Source organism: Musca domestica, unplaced genomic scaffold, assembly GCF_030504385.1.
Source record: "Musca domestica strain aabys unplaced genomic scaffold, Musca_domestica.polishedcontigs.V.1.1 2, whole genome shotgun sequence".
NCBI lineage: Eukaryota > Metazoa > Arthropoda > Insecta > Diptera > Muscidae > Musca > Musca domestica.
Window position 1 is genome coordinate 12312081 of NW_026712249.1, and position 25393 is coordinate 12337473.

Below are 25393 nucleotides of genomic sequence, written 5' to 3' on the forward strand. Positions count from 1 at the left end.
GTTAAGAAGGTTAATACGTTGGTTTTGGTCTGCAGGACTTTTGGTATTGAAAATAGGCTATATAGGTCCATGTTTTGGTATAGCGCCAATATAACTGATGATTAGTGATATTTACATTGTTCACCAGAATTGTTTCAAACTTCGTATTTATGGGTACTGAAAAATTTGGTTATGCAGGTCCACATCTTCGTATAGAACCCAATATAATATAATAATTTTCGCCACTTTTGTGATTTTAGCAGCATTTTGTAAAGGATTTATTTATTTGCAAATTGCTTCCAAATGATGGAAGGTATTCAAAATTCGGCCCAACCCGGACATACTATGTACACTAATACCAATACTAATATATTAGCATGTGGCATATTTTCTATCTAAAAATTCAAGCTACATCCCATTCCAGCCCTTATCAAGACTCACACCATATTCCTATACTTTGCACCAAATTTTGTAACATTTTCACGTGCACATTATAGTAGGACTTTTCGAAGCAACAATTTATATATATATACCTAATTTAGTACCAGTTAGTACTTCCCATACCTCCATACACTCACAGTCATTCCCGTACATAAATACAAACTTCTACACTATACGGATTTCCAAACCACCAAAAATCTTGGCCCATCCGTTCGCCAAAAAAAAATTGTACCAAATTTAGTACTATTTAGTACAGGTGTTACACTTAGTACACATTTGCAAAATCACCTCCTTATATCAACCATAATTCCCAAATAGTACTGAATGTAGTGATTTTTTGTACATTTATAGTTCGAATCTCTTAAAAGCTTTTGGTGCATCCATTTTATTCCAAATTTCAGAATTCTAGCTGTTTCCGAGGGTATATATCATTTGATACAACCAACCAACGTTCCTCAGCGATATAACGATGAAGCATATAATAAATATTTACCTCAACGAAAGATGTGATGTATACAGGGTTGCCCATATTCGACGGACCTTTACTCTTTTGGCCCATTCCAATCGACGAGGCTTGTCCGCAGGCAACATTCTTTGCGTCAATTGAATTTTGTACGGGAACAAATGCAAATCAATGCGAATAATCCGTTGTAAAGTGGACCGAGCCATGCCCAACTGCTGAGAACGGCGTTTTAGGGATGTTCTTGGGGACCTCTCAACACTGGCTCGTACGGCAGCGATATTCTCGGCCGATCGCCTTGGTCGACTTTTATATGGCCTCTTCGGATTAGAAAAAGCCTTACCAGTCGAAAAATTTTCGTATAAACGCTTAATGGTGTTCTTAGAAGGCGCACTTCTCACATTTTTTAATGTTTTAAAAGCACGTTGAGTTTTCACAATTGACTTCTTCTGTTGAATGTAAATTTCGACTATTTCGCGTGGCGTGTATTGGTTCATGGTAAAAATCTGCTTGGACTGACGCTTCAAACGCGGTATGTCATTAAGCGATGTGACATCTCTGTCAAAAGTTATGGCATTGCCAGATGGGTCCGTCGAATATGGACAACCCTGTATATGCAATTTATCCTTCTCGTATCTCTCCGAAAAAGGTTAACATTCGCATAAAATTTTAAAAAATTGGTTGGACTTTCTTTCTTCAGAAACACCCCTATACCTATAAATAAGAGCTCTAAATGCAAAAAAAAAATTCTTGAAGGCACAAAACTGTTTGGCATTTTATTAAAATTTTTAAATTTTGGTTGGTTTGTGATAAATACAAGTGCTCCAAAAGTGGAAATGTGTACTATTATTGTATGATAAAAATGGTACTATATCAGATACAGTGTAAAGGGATAGGGATATAGTTCTGAAATTTGATATTTAGATTGCTGATGGTATCTGTATTCCAAATTTGGTGATGGTTTGGAAACGCGTCTTATTTTTGTACGAAAAATACTAAATGTTACAAAATTTGGCATTGGGTAAAGCGATAGGGCTAGAATGCTGAAATTTGATAAAAACATTACTGTGGGTGAATGTGGTTAAAATATGGAGATGTGTACTATAAATATTCGAAAAGTACTAATTGGTACTAAACTTGGTGAAAAAAATGAAATGAAAAAAATAGAGCTTAAATCCTGAAAATTAATTTTGATGTGAATGGTGTCCGTGGTTAGTACTAAATTGGGTATTGGGTGAAGGGATAGAGCTGGAATCCAGAAATTTAATATTGACGTCGCTATTGGTGTCTGGGATTGAGATATGGATGTGGTTTTAGAAAAGTGTACTATGGTTGTGCGAAAAGTCCTAAATAGTACTAAATTTGGTATTGAATGAGGGAATAAAGCTGAAATCCTGCAATGTGTTTTACATGTCACTGTTGGTGTATACGATTAAGATGGTTTGCTGGTTTTGGAGATGTGTACTATAATTATTCAAAACATACTAAGTGGTACTAAATTGGGCATTGGGTGTAGGAATAGAGCTGAAATCTTACAATTTGATATGGAAAATGAGTCGCTTTTGGAAATGCGTACTTTGAACGTACGAAAATTGGAAAATGCCACAAAATGTGCCGTTTGGTGTTGGCATAGGGATGGAATTCTGAAATTTTGTATTGAGGTCACTGTGGATATCTAGGGTGGAGAGAAGGAGTTGGTTTTGGACATGTGTAGTATAAGTTTATGGAAAGTATAGTAATAAATTTGGGATTGGGTCTTAGGATAGAACTGGCCGCTGCTGGCATATATTTTTGTGAGAAGAAGGTTGAATTGGGAATGCGTACACAAAAAGTACTGATTAGTACTAAATTTGCCGGTGTGTGTGAATTGTTAGAGCTTGAATCCTGAAATGTGATATTGAGGTCACTGTTGGTTTCTATGACTTAGATATGTATGGTGGGAAACGCTGAAATAGTTTTGGGCAGAAAAATTGAAATTGTGTCCAATGGTTTTACTAAATTTCACCTCGGTAAACTTCAAATTTTTTGGTGCACAATGTAATCATTTTCGATTATGTTTTTTGATAAAGAAGAAAAAGAACTTGCATATGAATGAAGTGTCGTCGAACTGGCGCAGCTGGGAAGTTATTACGATTTATGAATTTTTGTTCAAGAAATAATTAAATTTTGAGTACTAAAATGATTCTAAAATTTGCTAGTAGGGTATATATTATTTGATACGGTCAAAAGTGTCTCATTGAAATAACAGTTTCAGACCCTTTGAACGAAGTCCGTTTGAGGACATTTGGAGTCGATCTGGCTGTGTATGGCCTTCTGCCCGTCAGGCTGGTGCGCACGATAATTCTCGAATGAAGCAGCCGATTTGATCCAAATTTGGTACATCGTAATATTATTATCAAAACATAGATCGAGTTTGGAGATGAGCAACATCGGCCCAATCCTTCTGGTATTTTAAAGAGATATGGTCGACATTTTCAAAGAAAATAATTTATCTCATAAAACGAGAAAGGATCATCAAATTTAGTTTAAACTCATATTTTGTTCTGGCGTGAAGATGGGTTATTGTGACCCAATTTTTAGGACAATTTTAGGACAGCTGTCATAACTCTGTGTATTTTTTATTATACGCTCAGTCGTATGGCTACAGAGGATATATATCACTTAATGCGGCCGAGGCACGTTTTGTTGTTTTATACTCTAGGTCCTTTTGGACCAAATCCGTTTCATTCGGAGTCGATATAGCGATGTCCGTCCGTCTGGCTGGTGCGCAAAAATTTTCCAATGTATGAAAAGTTTGACCTGCTCAATGTTAGAGACTTTTTCTGGTCCTAAATTTAATTTTAATTTAAAAATTTAATTTTTTAAATTCTCTATTTTAACCTAATATTTTTTCATAACATATTACAGAGGTTATTTTAAAAACATCTGAGCGGATTCGTAGCGAATAACTTTTGTTTTTAAAAATTAAATTTAAAAATTAAATTTTAATAAACTCTTTCTTCACAACACCACATCTATTCCCAATCCCCTTTATCCACGACATCCCCACAACTCCTACTCTCCTTCAACTTATTACCCAATTCCGTTTCATTTCCTTACCCATAATTCCCTTAAACACTCATATATCAAAAATTACATACCTCATTCGTCATCCAATCTGTCCCCATTAATTCTTTTTTCCACTCCATTCCCACCCCCCTTTCGATATAATTGGTTAGTCCGTTTAACACTAAATGGTTTAACATTTCTTATTTTTTTTCACTTTTTATTAACCCCACCGAGCCTCTGTTGCGTCTGCATCTTTTGATTGTTTATCGCATTACAATTGTGGCCACAAAATGTTCATGTCCAAATTGCAGTAAGCGCAGTGGCATGTACCCCCGATTATTCGCATGTAACGATTTTCGGCCAACATACCCACCTCTGTAGCGAAACCACACGAACCGAAGTGACAAACAAGCCCCATGTACGACCGTTAAAGGCCAACACCACGGATATTAATGGCCACGAAAAAGAAGAAGAAAAAAGAAAAATGGATAAGGACAACCGAAAAAATGTCCTCAAAAAACAATCTCTTAAAACGGACACACGGCCACAAGGCATAAAAAGTGGCCGCTCGGCCACAGTGAAAACAAAAATCTTAAAACACCAAAACAATGCACCAGAGACAAGGTATGAGAGGTGGAGTCTGTCTTGAAAATATTTTGCCAGCTCATTTCATAGACCATGAACATATGCATGACGATGCAATGCGAACAGGATAACAAGAGCCAGTGGATGTTGAATGTATGGCCGAAATCTCATTGATGCACACACACACACTCGCAAATATGAAAACAAATAAAAAAGGAATGCATACGAAAATAAAAAATCTGAAACGTAACAAAATAAGTGCAACATAAATGCCGATCATCGTGGCGATGATGATGACAATGACAACAAAAGCAGCAACAGCAGCAGCATCCACAATAACAATGGTGGCGACAAGTGCATATTAAGATGACCATCGATGCCATCGAAAACTGGCCACATTTACATGCAGGATAACAACAGCTTGTTTCATCACAGCACTGCACAGTCATATCATCATCGTCGTCGTCGGTAACCAGCATCAGCGGTCGGTACTTGGTGCTCCAGCGGTCTCATCGCATCGTCAACATTTTGCAGCTCATCGTCCTCCTTTCGGTAAGCGACAGGCCTCATAGTTTCGGTTGGCTATTGTTTGCTTGCATTTTTATTTTGCCACGAAAAGTAACCGAAAAATCAAAGAAAATGAATGAATGGAGAAAAAGAGAAGAGAAAACAAATGCATCGACGATTAAAAAAGGGAGCAATGAAAAGGTGTGGACATAAGAGGGGCAGACCATTGTGAAATCCGGGGAAGAGTAATAAGTTGAGGAAGTTGAAGGGAATTTGAAGCCAGAAGGAAATACTATTTGAAGACCTTAAAGGTCTTCCCTGGATAGAAGACTCTATAGATACACAGAATACCCTACAGGTCTTCTATAGCTAGTAGACCCTAGAGGCATTCTATAGCTAGAAGACCCTAGAGGTATTCTATAGCTAGAAAACCCTAGAGGTCTTCTATAGATGTATAGAAGACCCCAGAGATCTTTTACAGATAGAAGATCCTAGATGTCTTTTAAAGGTGGAAGACCCTGGAGGTATTCTATACACAAGACCCTAGAGGTCTTCTATAGGTTGAAGACCCCAGAGGACTATTATAGATAGAAGACTAAAGAGGTCTTCTATAGATGGAAAACCCCAAGGGTTTTTTATATATAGATAGAAGACCCTAAAGGTCTTCCATAGACAGAAGGCAGTGGAGGTCTTCTCCATATGGGACTTCTATAGATTGAAGAACCCAGAGGTCTTATATATATAGAGGTCTTTTTTAGATTGTCCTCTATAGAGAGAAGACTCTAAAGGTCTTCTTTAGATAGAAGACTCTAAAGGTCTTCTTTAGATAGAAGAATCTAGAGGTCTTCTATAGAGAGGAGACCCTAGAGATCTTCTACACATAGATTGAAGACCCTAAAGACCTCTAGGTCTTCTATAGATAGACGACCTCTAGAGGTCCTCTATAGATAGAAGACCTCTAGAGGTCTTCTATAGATAGACGACCTCTAGAGGTCTTCTATAGATAGACGACCTCTAGAGGTCTTCTATAGATAGACGACCTCTGGAGGTCTTCTATAGATAGACGACCTCTAGAGGTCTTCTATAGATAGACGACCTCTAGAGGTCTTCTATAGGTAGACGACCTCTTGAAGTCTTCTATAGATAGACGACCTCTATAGATAGATAATCTCTAGAGGTCTTCTATAGATAGACGACCTCTAGAGGTCTTCTAGAGATAGGCGACCTCTAGAGGTCTTCTATAGATAGACGACCTCTAGAGGTCTTCTAGAGGTCTTCTAGAGTTAGACGACCTCTAGAGGTCTTCTTCTAGAGATAGACGACCTCTAGAGGTCTTCTAGAAGACCTCTAGAGGTCGTCTAGAGATAGTCGACCTCTAGAGGTCGTCTAGAGATAGTCGACCTCTAGAGGTCTTCTAGAGATAGACGACCTCTAGAGGTCTTCTAGAGATAGACGACCTCTAGAGGTCTTCTGGAAATAGACGACCTCTAGAGGTCTTCTATAGATGGAAGACCTCTAGAGGTCTTCTATAGATAGACGACCCTAGATGTCTTCTATAGGTGGAAGACCCTTGATGTCTTCTATAGATAGACGACCTCTAGAGGTCTTCCATAGATAGACGACCTTTCGAGGTCTTCTATAGATAGACGGCCCTAGATGTATTCTATAGATAGAAGATCCTAGATATCTTCTATAGATGGAAGACCCTAGAGGTAGAAGACGCTAAAGGCCTTTTATGGATAGAAGACCCTAGAGGTCTTCTATGGATAGAAGGCCCTAGAGATCTTCTATCCATAAAAGACCCCAGAGGTCTTTTTTGGGTAGAAGGCCCTTCTATGGATAGCAGACCCTAGAGGTCTTTTGTGGATGGAAGACCCTAGAGGTCTTCTATGGATAGAAGACCCTAGAGGTCTTCTTTAGATAGAGAGCGTTAAGGTTCTCGATAAATAGAAGATTTAGGACGTGAGAGGTCTTTTATAGATAGTCGACTATTAGTAGTTTTCATCTGCCTTCGAACATCCCTCCCTCGTTCCTTGAATGGCAAAAAAGTCCACACCAAAAATAGCAGAGAGGAAACCTTTAAATGCCTCTGTTGGTTTGAATGCAATTGTTCGATGTACCACCAGCGCCGCCGGAAGTTGCCAACACAGGAAGTTTATCCAGAAAACCCCGGGCATAACCATAACTTCTGGCAAACATGTATGAGCATGCATTTGCATATGAAATAAAGCGAAACAGATGTTAAGATTCGTTTTATTTCTTCCTTTTGTTTTTTTGTTAAATATACGATGTCATAACGGCGGCATGGACATTGTTGCCAACCGTTAAATGAACGCATTCATACAGCCTGATTCACACATACATACAGATGTATGTATGTGTGTATCTGTTCGTATATTGAAAAGTTGTTGCTCTCTTTAACATGACCGTTTTTGGTTTGGTCATTGTCGCTGTTTTTTTTTCCTTTTTTGCTTTTGTATTTTCCTTTTGTTGGCCAACATTCTCACGTACATCCTCCCACACTCACGCTCACACGCATACACCCATACCAACACAAATATATATTCATCTGCGTAACAACATACGACGACACGACCCCAATTCAGTTGATCAGTTCGGTTTGCAAGGATGATGTGTTAATGCATTTTTCACAACATTCTTGTTGACTTTTTATGCAGAGGTTCAGCTTTATAATACAAAAAATCAAAAAAAAAAAACAAGAGAAACAACAAAAGTTTCGAAGGAAAAAAGCAACGGCGAACATACATTCCAAACATCCTGGCCTAGGGAAGCATGCACGCATTGGGGCGATATGTTGTGAAAGAGAGTGAGAGAGAGAGAGAGGAAAAAGAAACAGGAAACCGTTCAACTGGCCAAATGCATTTCCTCAAATGGCATTGTCTGTCAGGCAGTGGGTGTGTGAGGGAGTTACAAATATTTGTAGGTAGTGAGTTGAATTTTTTCTCAATCATTTCTTTTTTTATTATGACATTTGCTCGTTTACATCTGGTAATGGCTTTGATGATGACGATTTCGATAAGTCCTACAAGCGAATTGATTTTGTATTGTCTTTTGAACAGAAAGAAGACAGTGGATAAAGGGTGATATATCTCATTTGAAGAGCCTCAACATTTTTCAAGCATGTGTCCTTGGAAAGAAACGTGAGTCAGGATATTTGGTGTCGAGGGAAGGTGTGAAAAAAATATTCCTATACAAGAAATCGATCTGATTTTTTTAAGAGTAGATTTAAGATTAGTAAAAAAATAATGTAACCAAAAAATTGTGTAGATTGGTCGTGTCATAGAACGGTACTTTCCGATTTAAAAACATTTGAAGATTTTAGGTAAATTTTTAGTTGAAGTAGACTGAAATATTATAATATTATACAAATAAATAAATAAATAAATATGGGTCCAAAATTTGATATAGCTCCAATAGAACCAAACCCCCGTTTCTACTTCTTTGGAGGGTTTTTACCATCTGTTTTCAATCGATTTTCCTGAAATTTTACTTTCAAGTTTGGTGTAAAGTAACAACTTGATGAGCTGAAAATTTTCAACTTCGAAAATGTTTTTGATATAGCTCCCATAGAACACTACCTCCGATTTGAGGAATTTTTCAAGATGTTGGCAACAATTTTCAACACATTTTGATGGTTCTTTAGATTCTGAGCACAATATATACCTTCCTGCAAATTGTCCAAAAAATATTTATTCTTTGGTATAACCCTATATATACTCCCATATAAAGGTACCCCCACATTTGCCGTATTTTAAAGGTCAAAGTGACATTTTGAAACCCGAGTCGGATCCACAAATGCAGATATATGCAGCTATAATAATTTTTTTCGTAATCCACACACTTTTACTCAGTATTATGGAGAAAAGTTTGAGAGAGCCAAGCAATGCCCTGGGTACGGGGCGACAACAAATTCAAACGCCATAATTTTTACATTTTTAAAAAAACAATTATTGAATGAAAGTAAGAAATTTCGGAAATAGCATTACATTTTGGAATAAGTTTAGATTTGTTCGAATTGGTCACCTTTGGCACGAATTATGAGCTTCAAACGGCCAATGAAACCGTCACACACTGAACGAATGTTGCTCTGCGGTATTTCGGCCAATTCCCCGCGAAACGCTTGTTGAGGTGATCGACATTTTGGTATGTTTTAGTGCCAACCTTGCATTCAACAATACTCCAGACACAATAGTCCAACGGATTGGTATCCGGAGATTTTGGTGGCCATTGTGCTCTGGAAATGAAGCGAGGAGCGTCATTTTGTAATCATTCTTGGGTGGCGCGTGCTGAGTCCGGTTGGAATATCCATTGTCTCCTTCCAGACCATCGCGGCGCTTCAGTTTTGGTGGCCAACCGAAGGTGCACATTTTCAGCTGATCTCTTTGGCAAGTAAACACGATCACTTTGTTTGTTTACAAACTGCTGGACAACGAATGTTTTCTCATCGGAGAAAACCAAATTCCCCAGTTCACCACTTTCGGCCAAGCGAAGCAACTCTTTAGCTCTTTTGAGCCTGTTTTCTTTCTGTTGCGGTGTAAGTTCTTCCACTTTTTGGAATTCCAATGATTTTACCCCGAGCTCATTTTTCAACATTTGCCGAATAGAATATTGCGATATGTTCAGCTCACCAGCGATTTTTCGGCCACTGTGACGCGGGTTTCGATCAAGTCGCTTCTTTACTTTTCGAACCCTTTCTACTGATGTTGCTGTTTTCTTTCGTCCACTTCATTGACGTCGGGCTACGCTACCAGTAACTAGGTAACGAGCAATGGTACGAGACACAAAAGATTTATTCACATTTAAATGCTGGAGTGCTCTAACGATAGCCAATTGTGGTTTTCTAGATAAATATAAAGAAATCACACTATCACGCTTGAATTCCACCACGAATAACTTATTCCCTGGAAAATTCTCACCAAAATTCTTTCGTACGCTTCCAAACAATATAATGGTTGTCTCTGGAATAATTTTAACAGCTTTCGGACGAGGGGCTTAGAAATGACAGCAGTCTGAAGTTGGTTGCAGTTTTTTCATTTCACCCTGTAGGTGATAGATAAAAATATTGGTATTGGCAAGAATTACAAGAAAATCTAACATTTATATCCAATTTTATGCTAAATTATAAATTCCGTCTTCATCTGAGGATGAGAGAAATATTTAGATATAGAAATTTGTAGTAATCTCTGCCTTGTTTCGCAAGTTATGACCTATAAGAAAATTTAGAACTGTTACCCATTGTGGGTAAGGCACCAGAAGGGGTTCGCAGATATCTCCACAATAGATCTTGTGTTAGCAAAAATGTTTGTATGTGTAAAATTTGACGAGAGTTGGATGCTTATTTAAAATTCTCTGAGCGTTGTGTTTTCCAAAATCTTGAACCCTGTGTGGAAATGGCCCGATCTCTACCATCTTTATAACAGATCTTGTGTTGATGGAAATATTGAGATGTATCGGAGGTTTCGCGATGTATGAGCTTCAGGGATAAATAAAAGAGTGGACCGATATATCCCATTTTCGCAGCAGATCTTGTGTTTGTAAAAATAATGGGATGTGTGAAATATGAAGAGAAACCGATGTTTATTTCGCATTCTGTGATCGCTTTGGTTGTTCAAAATGTTGACCCTTTGTGGGGGAGGTACCAGAGATGTACCAAGTCTAAATGGAATCTGATGTTAATTTCTCGTTTCATGAGCTTCATAGATATTCGAAATTCCCTTGTGTAGTAGGTACCAGAAGGAGTACACTGACATATCCATCTTCACAAACACCTTGTGTTAGTAGATATAATGGGATGTGCTAAATATGAAGAGAACCGGATACTTATTTTGGCCGATTTGGTTATTCAAAACTTTGACCCTTTGTGTGGGAGGTACCAGAAGGAATGGCTCGATATTTAAAACGTATCTTATCTTGTGGGGGAAGTACCAGAAGGAGCGCACCGACATATTTCATCTTTACACCAGACCTTGATACGTGTAATTTGAAGACAATCGGACTCTTACATTATATTTTATAAGGGTTATGATATGATACAAAATTTTGACCTTTTGTGGAGTGGACCGATATTGTCCATTTCCGCACCTGACCGGGAAATGTGGCAAATATTAAAATTTGCAAAGTAGGAGCAAAATCAGATTATTGCTTCTATTTCTGTGCAGAATATTGAATATTTTTTTTTATCACCAGAACTTGGTTTAATAAAATTATTGGGATGTTTGGAATTTCAAGACAATTTGATTGTTAGATCGCATTTTATAAGAATTGTAATTATTCCAAATTTTGAATACTTGATGGAATTGACCGATATTCTTCATTTTCGCACCTGACCTAGCACTAACGCAAATCTTAGTATTTGTAAAGTTGGAGCAATATTGGATCCTCTCTCAATCTGTGAAATAAAATATTTCTTTGAACATTTTGACCTTTTTTGGATAGGTACAAGAGAGAATGGACCGATATTGCTTATCTCTCAATATATTAAGATATACCAAGTTTGAATCAAATCGGATAGTCCCTTTGAGAGTTATCGACAGACACCCTTAGATCGACTCCAAAAGTTCTGAATGGAATTTGGTCCAAAGGGATCTAGGGTCTAAATCCGTTATTTCGCTTGCCCTGTTTTCAAAAACGGATTATTCGAGATGTGACACTCTGTCCTTTATATCTTTCGAATTAAATGTTAATTTCATTTTTTAACGAACCTACAAAAATACCACCAACAATAACAAACACATATTTCTTGTTTGTAAAAGATTATATTGCATTTGTATATTTTCAGATCCCAATACACGTATTTACATATTTGTTGTCTTGTCACTGATGTTGACGGTGTGGAGGAGTATGACGCCGATGCCGTTGCTGCTATAGGCATCATTACCATTACTGCTGCCTGCTGCCTGTCGTTTTTATTATTGCTCTCATATGTGCGTATGTACTTTTTCGCTTACTTGACCACATACGGTTGCTGATTTTTGGTTTTGCCATAATTTCCACTTTGTGTTGGTTGGTCGGTTGGTTCGCTCGTCTGTCGGTCGGTCGGTTGGTGTATCCGTTTGTACTTGTTAACTAGCGCCTTCTGTTGTTGTTTCTTTCATTGCATTTTTTATGGATTTTTTTGTTTTTGTTATTTTCTTGCCATATGCCATGGAACCTAGTGTGTAGGTGTCATCTTTAATGGCTGTTGTGTTTGCCTTCCCAAGTTGTAAAAAAAATTACAACATTTACATACAAATGCAAGTACATTGTACAATCATGTTGTGTTGATATTCCCCATTGTTGTTAACTTTACTGGTTTTCGGTTTGTTTGTTTGCTTGTTGTTGTTGCTGCTGCTGATACTTTGTTTTTCTTTTATTTGTAAAATCATTTGCACATTGTTGATGACAATTTTTAATAGGCTTATTCAGCAGCAGCAACAGCAGCATCGCCAGCATCATCACCCTTCCGTCTATTTATGTGCGCATGTGTGTTTGATTTGTGTGTGAGTGTCATCATAGCCGGGCCCGACAACAAAATGAAGTGACTTACTTTTTAACACTACTGTGGCTTTACTTTCAGTAATGCTCTTAATAAACTGTCGACTTGCAGGCAGGGTAAAAATACATATGTGTGTGGGTGTAGATATGGTTGGTTCATCAAGTTAATGATCATAGCAAGAATTTCGCCAGTAGTTGGTTTATAGTGAAAATCGTGGTTATTAAAGCAGCAACTCATCGAGTTTCAAAGAATTGTCTTCCTGATTTTGAGATTCCAGGGACCATTCTATAAAAATCGATTGGTTGGTGTCTTTGCTAGTTATTTTAAAATTTATCTTCAAAGACTGAGGAGTTCGGAAAGAAGTATTCGGTTTTAACCAGACCTGGTGCATCCTAATTATACCCTCAGCCATGTGGCTAGAGAGGGTATATATCATTTGATACGGTTAAAACGTGCCTCATCGAAATAATTCAGGACATTTGGAGTCGATCTAGTGATGTCCGTCCGTCCGCCTGTCTGCTGGCTGGTACACACGATAATTCTCGAAGGGAATATCCGATTTGGTCCAAACTTGGTATATTGTAATATTATTATAAATCTTAGATCGAGTTAGGAAAGGTCGAAATTTCTAAAAAAAAAATATTTTACTGCACAGAAAGAGAAAGGATAATTCGATTTTGATCCAATTTTGCAAATCCTAATATTTGCATCAGTGCTGGGTCAGTTGCGAAAATGGACAATATTGGCCCATACAAAAAATCAAAATTTTAATTATTACGATTATTCTTATGAAATTTGAAATAAATAATTTGAAATTTCTACCAAGACAAGATCTACTGTGAAGACCGAAGATATTGGACCACTGCTTCAGGTACCTCCCCCACAACAGTTCAAAATTTTGAAAATATATCTCACATGAATTGCGAAATAAGCACCGCGTTTCTCTTCAAATTTTACACATCCCAATATTTGGACGGAAAAAATATCTGATGTGAAGATGAGATATATCGGCCCACTCCTTCTGGTACCCATTCCACAACGGTTCAAAATTTTGAATGATATTATTAAAAAAAAATAATTATCTGATTATTTCTAAACTTCACACATTTCAATATTTATATTAGGTGGGTGAGGCAATAGAAGGGGTTCGCAGATATATATATATATATATATATATATATATATCATCTTCCTTTTTCGCACCTGACTTAGAACTGACGCATATATTAGGATTTGCAAATTTGGAGCAAAATCGGATTATTCTTTCTGTTTTTGTGCAGTTAAATATTTTTTTGAACATTTTAACCTTTTGTGGATTATGCTGAGTGCGATGGTGCTGAGTCCTGTTGGAATGTCCAAGATCTGTGGCAAAATGTTTGTTTGAGTGCCCAAGGCTGTAATACACCCTTCAGAATATTTTTGCTATAATATTCGGCATTTACAAGCGGAGAGCGACCATCTGCTGTTATGGCGACACACACCATCACCATGGCCGGTGCTTGAGTTCTGGTGGCCAACCGAAGGTGCACATTTTCAGCTGACCTCTTTGACAAGTAAGCACGAAAATGTTGCTTGTTTACAAACTGCTGGACAATGAATGTTTTCTCATCGGAGCGGAGAAATCAAATTCGGCAGTTCACCACTTTCGGCCAAGCGTAGCAACTCTTAAGCTCTTTCGAGTCTGTTTTCTTTCTGTTGCTGTGTAAGTTCTTGCACTTTTTGGAAATTCAGTGGCTTTACCCCGAGCTTATTTTTCAATATTTGCCGAATGGAATATTGCGATATGTTCAGCTCACGAGCCATTTTTCGGCCACTGCAACGCGGGTTTCGATAAAGTCGCTTCGTTACTTTTCGAACCATTTCTGCTGATGTTGCTGTTTTCTGTCGTCCACTTCCTTGACGTCGGGCTACGCTACCACTGTCACGGTAACGAGCGATGATACGAGACACAAAAGATTTATTCACATTTAAATGCTGGAGCGCTCTAACAATAGCCACTTCTGGTTTTCCAACCAAATATAATGAAATCACACTATCACGCTTGAATTCCATCACGAATAACTTTTTTGTCTGGAAAATTTTCACCAAAATGCTTTTGTTCGCTTGTAAACAATATAATTAGTTGTCACTGGAATAATTTTAACAGCTGTCGGACGTGTGGCTTAGAAATGACATCAGTCTGAAGTTGGTGGCAGTTTTTTTCATATCACCCTGTATATCATATTCGCAACACATTCTTTGGTCATTTTGTTTTTCATAATCTTGAACCCTATATGGGGGAGATATCAGAAGAAAGGGTCCGATCTCTACCATCTATGTAACACATTTTGTGCTGATAGAAATGTTGAGATGTGGATGTCGGAATGAAATCGAATGTTAATTTCTCGTTATATGAGCTTTATGGGTATTCAAAATGTTGACCCTTTGTGGGGGAGGTACCAGAGAGGGTCCTTTCCCTTTATCCCATCTTCAAAGTATATCTGGTGTTACTAGAAATTATGGGATGTGTGAAATATGATGAGAACCCGATTCTTGCCCGGATTTTATCGGATCGGTTTAGTTATTCAAAATGTTTTATCCTCTGTGAAGGAGGCACCAGAAGGAGTGATCCGCCATCTTTACAACCGATTTTGTAATGGTTAAAATATGGGGATGTTCGAAATTTAAAGAAAATCTGATTCATATCTGCATTTTATGAGCGTTTTAGATATTCTGAATTTTGACCCTTTGCGGGGATGGTACTCAAAGTAGTGATCTGATATATCCCATCGTTACTCAGATCTTGTCTTGGTAGAAATATTGGGATGTGTGAAGTTCGAAAATCATCGAATGCTTATTTCGCATTTTATAAGCGTTTTGGTTATTTAAAATTTTGACCCTTTCTGGGGGAGGTGGTCCGCTATACTCCATATTTATACCCGAATTGGTAATGGTAAAAATATTGGTATGTGTGAAATTTGAAGAGAATCTGCATTATATTTCACATTCTATGAGAGTTTTAGATATCGCAAATTTGGACCCTTTGTGGGCAGGTACTAGAAGGAGTAGTTCAATTTTGTCCATCCTCGCACCCAATCTTGCGGTAATGCAAATATCACGATTTGCACAAAACAGATTATCCGCTCTGAATGAAATTTTGACCATTGTGGAGCACGTACCACAAGGAGTGGACCGATATTGCCCACCTCCGAACTCGATCTAAATTTGATAATAATATTACGATGCACCAAATTTGGACCAAATTGGATACTCCCTTTGAGAGTTATCGTGTGCACCAGCCAGCTAGACAGAAGAACGGACATCGCTAGATCGACTCAAAATGTCCTGAAACGGATTTGGTCCAAAGAGACCGTTATTTCGATGAGGCACGTTTTGGCCATAACGAATGATATATAGCCTCTCTAGCCAAATTGCTGAGGGTGTAAAAAACTTCTTTAATTATTTCTGTGGTAATAGTTTATTTTCGACACAACTTTTTTTGTTGTTAAATATTCTTTCAATCCTCTCTTAAATCAAATTAAAACCCATAATTATAAATAACTAACGAGCGGATATAGTTAAACCGGGAGTCAGCTTGTCTTTAATAAATCCCAACAATAAACTGTCAATAATTAAAATTAACTGCCGTTGTCTCGATACGCGCGTTTGCCCATCCAACAGCATATTCATTAATACCCTTCAATAAAAACAACAACACCAACAACTACACGCACACACTCACAGACTCACAAATTATAATGCGTACACATTTATTAATGAAAAACACGATAAACAAAAATCCCCTTTTTGTACACATTTTTACTTACTTTAATTAATAAATTTTAAATCTTCAATACAAACAACCAACAACAACAACAACAACGACAAACTGCAAACACATAACAGCAACAACAACACAATCCGTTTTTTTTATGTAACGAAAACAAGAGGTTAACAGCCAGTCGGCAACATCAGCAACAACAACTACAACACAAAAAGCTTGAGTTAATTTGTCGCATTAATGCCGAACCAACACAACAAACGTAATGCTGCCTTGCCTGCTCACGCAAAAAAAAAAGGAAAAAATATGATGATCCTTTTGGTTTTGGTCCTGAGAGTAGTTATAGCCTCAAGTGAAAAATTGAAAACAACTGTCATTTGGCAGACAAACAGAAAACAGCAAAAGCAACAACAACATTACAACGCCTCAATTTGGGGCGGCATTGTTTATTAATTTTGTTACAAGTGTTCAGCAACGCTGGTGCTAGCCACCGCCAACAATGCAAACAACAACAACAACGAACGACAACCAACACCAACACATCTCCACATAAAACTATAATAACAACTACAATCAACATATGCAGTTGTCATCTCTTCATAAAGGATATTAAACATAAATAAAAAGGATATGCATGGCATGGTAATTCTACCACATTCACTCACAATGCCTGGCCTAGAGGTCCATAAGGATCAGCAGAAGCAAGCAAGCCTATGGTGGACTTATTGTTAAGTGTGAATGTGTGTTGCATGTTAATACCGTCACCGCTATCATCGTTGTTGTCGTCGTCATCATCATCAGCAGCAGCATTACCACCGACCAACTCCTCATTATTATAAAAATTCACTGAGCATGCCACACATTTTTAAGCCACTAAAAGGAAATAAACAACCTTCTATGGTTGAGGCATCAGATTTACTTGATTTCTACTCAATATTGTGTTGAGGGATTTTTTTTTTCTTTGAGATTTTTTCCTCGATTTTGGCGTGATAAAAATATCATAATTGATATTATGGCACAGCAAATTCGCATATGAATCTGGAGTGAGCTTTAGAGTCCCAGGGAAAAAATGGTTTCTAAATACGAGTCCCATCGTTTCTGCGGATCGCTACAAATTACATGTAGTTAGCCAATGAGGTGACTGGATTCTGCCCACGATCTTTGATAGAATCGCGGTTGTAAAAGCTAGTTGTTGAATTGAAAGTACCATCCAATGATAGCCTACGTTCCGGTCGGTCAATAAAAGTAACGTTGAAATCTGACGTCACTTCAATATCTATAATGCAAAAATACCGGCATCGGATTGAAAATTGAGGCCAAAACATTTTATAAAAGAATATCAGAAATCTCTGAGAAGATAAAAAAAATGGTTTCGCCAAATTTTGAATATCAGGAATCTCTGAAAAGCCAAAAGAAAATTGATTTTGCCAAATTTTGGCTATATCGACTAATTTTGTGAGATATGTGATAATATTTGTAAAATGACAGACTGCTGTCATTTCTAAGCCACTCGTCCGACAGCTGTTAAAATTATTCCACTGACAGCTTATTATATTGTTTATAAGCGTACAAAAGCATTTTGACGAGAATTTTCCAGAAAAAAGTTATTCGTGATGGAGTTCAAGCGTGATAGTGTGATTTCTTTATATTTGGCTGGAAAACCACAACTTGCTATCGTTAGAGAAGTCCAGCATTTAAATGTGAATAAATCTTTTGTGTCTCGTACCATCGCTCGGTAGCGTAGCCCGACGTCACGGAGGTGGACGGAATAAAAAAGCAACATCAGCAGAAATGGTTCGAAAAGTATGGCGAAGCGACTTGATCGAATGTTTACAAAATGAGGTTCCTCGCTTCATTTCCAGCGCACAAATGGCCACCAAAATCTCCGGATACCAATCCGTTGGACGATAGTGTCTGGAGTATTTTGGAAAGCGAGGTTGGCACTAAAAAATACCAAAGTGTCGATCACCTCAAGCAAGTGCTTCGCCGCTAATGGGCCAAAATACCGCAGAGAAATATTCGGGCAGCGTGTGACAATTTCATTTGCCGTTTGAAGGCCATAATTCGTGTCAAAGGTGACCAATTCAAACAAATCTAAACATATTCTAAAATTTGATGATATTTCCCACATTTTTTGCTTTCACTCAATAAAATTTAAAAAAATATATATAAAAATGTCATCTAATATTGATAAAACTATTGATATGTGCATTTAAATTAAAAAACAAAAAATTAAAGAAAATCTGACCTTTGTTCTGGTTGACAAAAAAATTAAGACTTACCAAGTTTGAAAAATATCGTTGATTTGTTTCACGATCTTGCGTTGGTAGAAATTTTGAAACGTTCCAAGTTTAGAAAAGAACGAATGCTCAGTTCGGGTTTTATGAGGTTCATGGTTATTCAAAATGTTGACCCCTCTGTGAGGGAGGTAGCGCAAGGTGTAAACCAATGTGTCCAATTTTCAGACAAGACCCTGTGTTATCAAAAATTTTGCGATGTGTGAAAGTTGACGAGAATCGGATGTCTATTCCGCATTTAATAACAGATATAATTATTAAAAATCTTGATCCGTTGTAAGAGAGGTAGCAAAAAGAGTGGTTCAACATATTCCATTTTCACACCTAACCTTGTGTTGATTAAAATGTTGGGATGCTAAGTTTGAATCGGATGCTCATTTCGCATTTAATGGGCCTATTGTTATTCAAAATTGTGACCCGTTTTTGGGGGAGGTACCAGAAGGAGTGGGCTGATGTTTTCCTTCAGATCTTGTGTTAGAAGAAGTGATGAGCAAAATTTGAAGAAAATTGGAAACTTATTTCACATACTTTAACAGTTGTAATTATTCCAAATATCCATTTTCGCATAGATAAAAATATTGGGATTTGCAAGTTCGAACATATTCGAGTTTGAACAAATCCTCTTTGTATTAAATCGAGTTTGGATATGGACATTCTGGTACCTCCCCCACAAAAGTTCGAAATTTAGAATAAAAATAAAACTTTAAAAAAGTGATGTAAGGGTCCGGTTGTCTTAAAAGTACACACATCACAATATTTTTATTAATCCAAGGTCTGTCCAAGGTCGACTCTTCTGGTCCTTCCCCACAAAGAGTCAACATTTTAAATATTCATAAAGCTCATAAACATGTAATTAACATCCGACTTCAATCATACCTGGTACATCTTAATATTTCCATCAACGCAATATGATTGGTAGAGATCGGACCATTCCTTCTGGAACCTCCCCCACAAAGGGTGAAAAGTTTGAATAAACAAAGCGATGATAAAATCCGAAATAGGCATCCGACCGTGGCATCAGAATAAATGCCAAATATTATCGGGAAAATATTCTGAAGGGTGTATTAAAGCCTTGGGTACGGAAAAATTTTGGCCGCAAACCTTCGACATTTCAACAAGACTCAGCACCATCGCATTCAGCTCGCGCCACCCGAGAATGGTTACAAAATGAGGTTCCTCGCTTCATTTCCAGCGCACAATGGCCACCAAAAACTCCGGATACCAATCCGTTGAACTATTGTGTCTGGAGTATTTTGGGAAGCACTAAAAATCACATCGAGCAAACGCTTCGCTGGGAATGGACCAAAGTACCGCAGAGCAACATTCGGGTAGCATGTGACGGCCAAAGATGACCAATTCGAACAAATTTAAACTTATTCTAACATTTGATGCTATCTCCGACATTTTTTGCTTTCATTCAATAATTTTTTTAAAAAATGTAAAAATTATGGCGTTTGACTTTGTTGCAGTTTTTATTTTATCTCAACCTGTATTAAACAAAATTATTTTACATTTCGTATTTGAAGGTCCTAATGGGTACCAACAGCCTATGACAAAAAATTGCGTGTGCAGGTCCTCGTCTTCATATAACGGTTTTCTTTTATATGGTATTTTTCGACAATTTTTTTAAGTTTTTTCCAGTTCCTTCCGAATGGTGGATGGTATTTTACTTTTTACTTTTTGTGTACTTTATTGTATTTATCACTTGCGAACTTATGTACAAAAATTCTGAATTCTAGCTCTCTGTAACCCAGCATACCAAAAATGATCGTCATGGAATTTAGTACGATCAAAGATTCGGATATCCCGACCGATCAAGACCGCTGTTGTATTTTTCTCGGTAACATTAATTTATTCTCCACATTTCTTCCTTCCGCTCTCGAAAATTCGTCGATCGTCCATATTGACACTTTCGCTCATTCTTTTTCATTACATCCACTATTAAAGGCGTTCGTAAGCATTAATGATGAGTTAACGTTTTAAAAAAAATTATATGCATATTGTTGTTGCATATTTGGTCCTTGTTGAATATTTTGCAAGGATTTGGTTGGGGCAGTGTATTTTGGTTGTTTGTAAATAACTGCAACAACATCAACAACAATAATAACAAGGAAATCCATAAAAATAACAACAACAAAACACAATAAAGTAGTAACCAGAAAATACAGAAGCTGAATTAATAAATACAACCGCTGCTGATGCTACAACTATGCTTTTTGTTGTTGTTGACATTTACACTTATACATATTCATATATACGTATATACACATGTATATTCAACAATCAAGCGAATCAATAAGAATTACAAGTTGTTCAACGGCTGCATTAACAACCGACAGTAGTAGTTGCAACATCAACAACAACCAACCAAGGCTGCTACAACCAAACCTTGTGGTTTTTAAAATACAAAACGCCCACTCTCTCTCTCTCTTTCTCCCTCTCTGACAATGGTGATAATTTGTGTTGTTGTGAAGATGATGGTGTTGGTGATGACGGCACTACCGATGATGATGCTGACGTTTGCTATATGTAAGTGTACGTCTGTGTGTTTGCGTGTATGTGTGTTTTAGCTTGCTAATGACTTAATAAATCATCGTTCTCGCCAATTGTGCCAATTGAATGAACGTCAGAACGAACAGATGTCCATGTTGCCCTGGCAATGCCGTTCCGTTCCGTCCCGTTTTGTAACAATAACAGTAGCAACAACAAGAATAATAACAAGCAAATACTTAATGTTGCACAACCGAAAAAAACCAAAGCATCCTCATGACCACTAGCAACGCCACAACTCACAACCATCATCGCGACCACCACCATCATCACCACCGAGCATCACCGCTGCTACCGCCGCCATCATCAACATGACCCACCAGCGATAGCTATCATCCACATCATCATCATTTGCCGAAATAACAACAACAAGAACAGCAACAATAGTATTGGCCGTACACCACAGTGGAAGAGGAAGAATTATCATTGATTGTAGCAAGGACTCTGCATTGTTGCCATTTATGCCGCCACTAAATGTAATAGTGGCAGGCAGTCTGTCCCATTTGTTCAGTCCACGGTAGCCAGTACGGCGGTAATGATGTTGCTGCTGCTGCCATAGCTTTTATAAAGCTCCACGCTCTGGCTCTCGCTCTCTGTTGAAAATCGCCGCCGAAAACATAATTCAATAAAAATCCGCAAATTCCTTTAATCCTCAATATTCATTAAAACGCACCCAGAAAGCAAACCAACCGCATGGACATACACGAGCAGTGATATACACATATAGGAGGCAGGATCAGCTTATTGTAAATTGTACTGGACGCATTCCAATGACAACAACAACACCAGCAACGGCAACAACTATATCAATTAAAACCACTTAAAAAGAACATCATAACACATATGGAACGCATCATCATCATCATCGCTGTCCTGATTGTTCAAACGTTCGAATGCCAGGGATTATTTTTCTCTCAATTTTTATAGATTTCAGCGAACAGATGTGCTGTGGATGCATGAAACTATATAAAGTTTGGTTTCTTTATTAACGTATAATACATAATTCAGATTTAAATTTCAGATCACAAGAGGTTATTAAACTCAGACGGAATTAAAAAAAAAAAAGATTAAAAGATTAGAAATTTCATGCTCATAAAAAGCTATTCCAAAAATTATAAGGTTTTTCAAATTGATTTCTAACAATTAAAAAAAGCAGCTAAGTCCGTCCCGGTCGAGCTTTTAATACCTTCCACCATTTTGAAGAATTTTGAATATTTTCAAAAAAAAAAAAAAAAAAAAAAAAAAAAAAAAAAACAAGATGAATAATATCAGTCGGTTTTGCGACAGATTTATACCTCCAGCCTTGAGTTATGATCATTCAAACTGTTTACCCTTTATGAAGGAGGTTCCGAAGCAGTTGGCCAATATTGACCAATTCGTATCGGACCTTAGACGTGCCATATTTCCTATACTTTATGTGAGATATGTGTAAATTTTCGGATAATGTGGAAATATGAGGACAGAGGACAGAAGTATTCCATTTTCATTCGTCATCTAATACCGATAAAATATTGGTATGTGCAAAATTGCAAGAAAATCGAACATTTATATCCTATTTTATGTGAAATCATAAATTTCGATAAATCACATATTCATATTAGACTTCACGTTGGGAGGAATATTTAGCGAGTTCTAAATAAACCAGTTCTAGAATCGCCGACTTGTTTCCTAAGTTATGACAGATATAAGTATTGGAATTTGTGACCCTTTGTGGGTATGGTACCAGAAGAGGTTCGCAGTTATATACCACCTTTACAATAGATCTTGTGTTAGCAAAAAGGTTTCAATGTGTGAAATTTGAAGAAAGTTCGAAACTTATTTCGCTTTCATTGAGCGTTTTGTTTTTCAAAATCTTGATCCCTATGTGGGGGTAGGTATCATCATTTTTTACGAATCTTGCGTTAATAGAAATATTTAGATGTGCCAAGTCTGAATGGAATCGGAAGTTAATTTCGCGTTTTATGAACTTCATGGGAATTCAAAATGATGACCATTTGTGGTGGAGGTACCAGAAGTAGTGGACCGATATATTCCATCTTCACAGCAGATCTTGTGTTAGTAGAAATAATGGGATGTGTGAAGTATGAAGAGAACCGAATTCTTATTTCGGATTTTATTATCGTTTTGGTTATTCCAAACTTTGGCCTTTTGTGTGGCAGATACCAGAAGAAATGGTCCGATCTCTACCATCTTTAAAACAAATCTTGCGTTGATGGAGGTGTTGAGAGGTACCAAATCTGAATGGGGTCGGATGTTACTTTAGGGTTTTATGAGTTTCATGAATATTAAAAATTTTAACCCTTTTTTGGGGAGGTACCAGAAGGAGTGGACCGATATATTCCATCATCACACCAGACCTTGGGTTAAAAAAAATTGTGTTGTGTGTAATTTGAAGAAAATCTTTATAGGAGTTATAATTATTCAGAATTGGGAGAAATACTGGATGGTGTGGATCGATATTGTCTATTTTTGCACCTGACCTAGAACTGACGCAAATATTAGGATTTGCAAAGTTGGAGCAAAATCGGATTAAATTATTTTCTTTGAAAATGTTGACGTTTTGTGGGGGAGTTACCAGAAAGAGTGGACCGATATTGCCCATCTCCAGACACGATCTAAGATTGATTTGATTATATTGCGATGCATCAAGTTAGGACCAAGTTGGATACACTCTTCGAGAGTTATCGTGCCCACCAGCCAAACTCCAAATATCCTGAAACGGATTTGGTCCAGAGAGTCCTTGGGACTAAAACCGTTATTACAATGAGACTGTTTTGGCCATATCAGCCATAAGACTGAGGGTATAAAAATTAAGAGACCAATTTGTGCTCTAGCGTAAATTTGCGAGCTGAGCCACTTAAACTACGTTCTGCCTTACCAGCAGTTTTAAACTAATGGGGTTTCCCTCTGATATTACAAAGCAAAAGAACTTAGTTTCCTCACTCCCAAGTCTTGTGAAAAGTTATCACAGAGTGTGCAGGAGGTTTACCAAAAAGTAGACCTACATGACCTATTTTGCCTAATGGCTGGAGAGGGTATATATCATTTGATACGGCCAAAATGTGACTCATCGAAATAACGGTTTTCAATCCTAGGTCCCTTTGGACCAAAACCGTTTCTGGACATTTGGAATCGATCTAGCGATCTTTTTTATCTGTCCGGCAGGTGCGCACGATAACTCTCGATGGGAGTATCCGATTTGATCCAAACTTGGTTCATCGTAAACTTAGATCGAGTTCGGAGATTGGCAATAAAAGGAGAAAAGAAGAAAGCACAATCTGATTATATATTGCCCCAACTTTGCAAATCCTAATATTTGCATTAGTTCTAGGTCAGGTGCGAAAATTGACAATATCGTTCCCTGCATCAAGTACCTCTTTCGAAAAGGGTCACAATTTTAAATAATTAAAACTCTTATAAAATGTGATGTTATATCTCGAATATCTTAAAATTACACACCCCACAATATTTTTATTATTTAACAATATAATTTTAATTAATCTAAGGATAATTTTAATATCGGTCCACTCCTTCTGGTATCTCCCCCATAAAGGGTCAAAATATTGAATATCCATGAAGCTCGAAAAACGCGAAATTAAAATTCGATTCCATTCAGACTTTGCACAACATAAGATATGTTATAAATATGGTAGAGATCGGCCTATTCCTTCTGATACCTTCCCCACAAAGGGTAAAAGTTTTGAATAACCAAAACGATTATAAAATCCAAAATAAGCATCCGGTTCTCTTTATGTTTCACACATCCCATTATTTCTACTATATTTCCCTCAACCCGAAACCTGAGATTAATATGAAATTTACGATTTCGCATAAACTTGGATATAAATGTCCGCTTTTCTAATAATTTTGCCCATACCAATATTTTTACCTGTTTTTTTTTTTTTTTTTTTTTTTTTTTGAAGTATGAAAATGGAAATCTTTCTTTGAAAATATCTGGCAACTCACTCACATTTTAGCATTTTCAAAAAATTATCACAGATCTCATATAAAATGAATGAAGTAGTCAATATAGTCCAAACCTGGCACTTCGCCATATTTAGGTCCGATACGAAATGGACAATATTGGGCCATTCCTTCGGAACCTACTCCATGGAGGATCAACAATTTGAATTATCATAATAAAAGGCAATATATATATTTAAATCATCGAACACTGGCTGAGGGTATCCATCTCTCGGCAAAACCGACTGATACTTTTTAACTTGTTATTATATAAGCTTAAACGTGTTTCTGTCAAAAACTCTTATTTA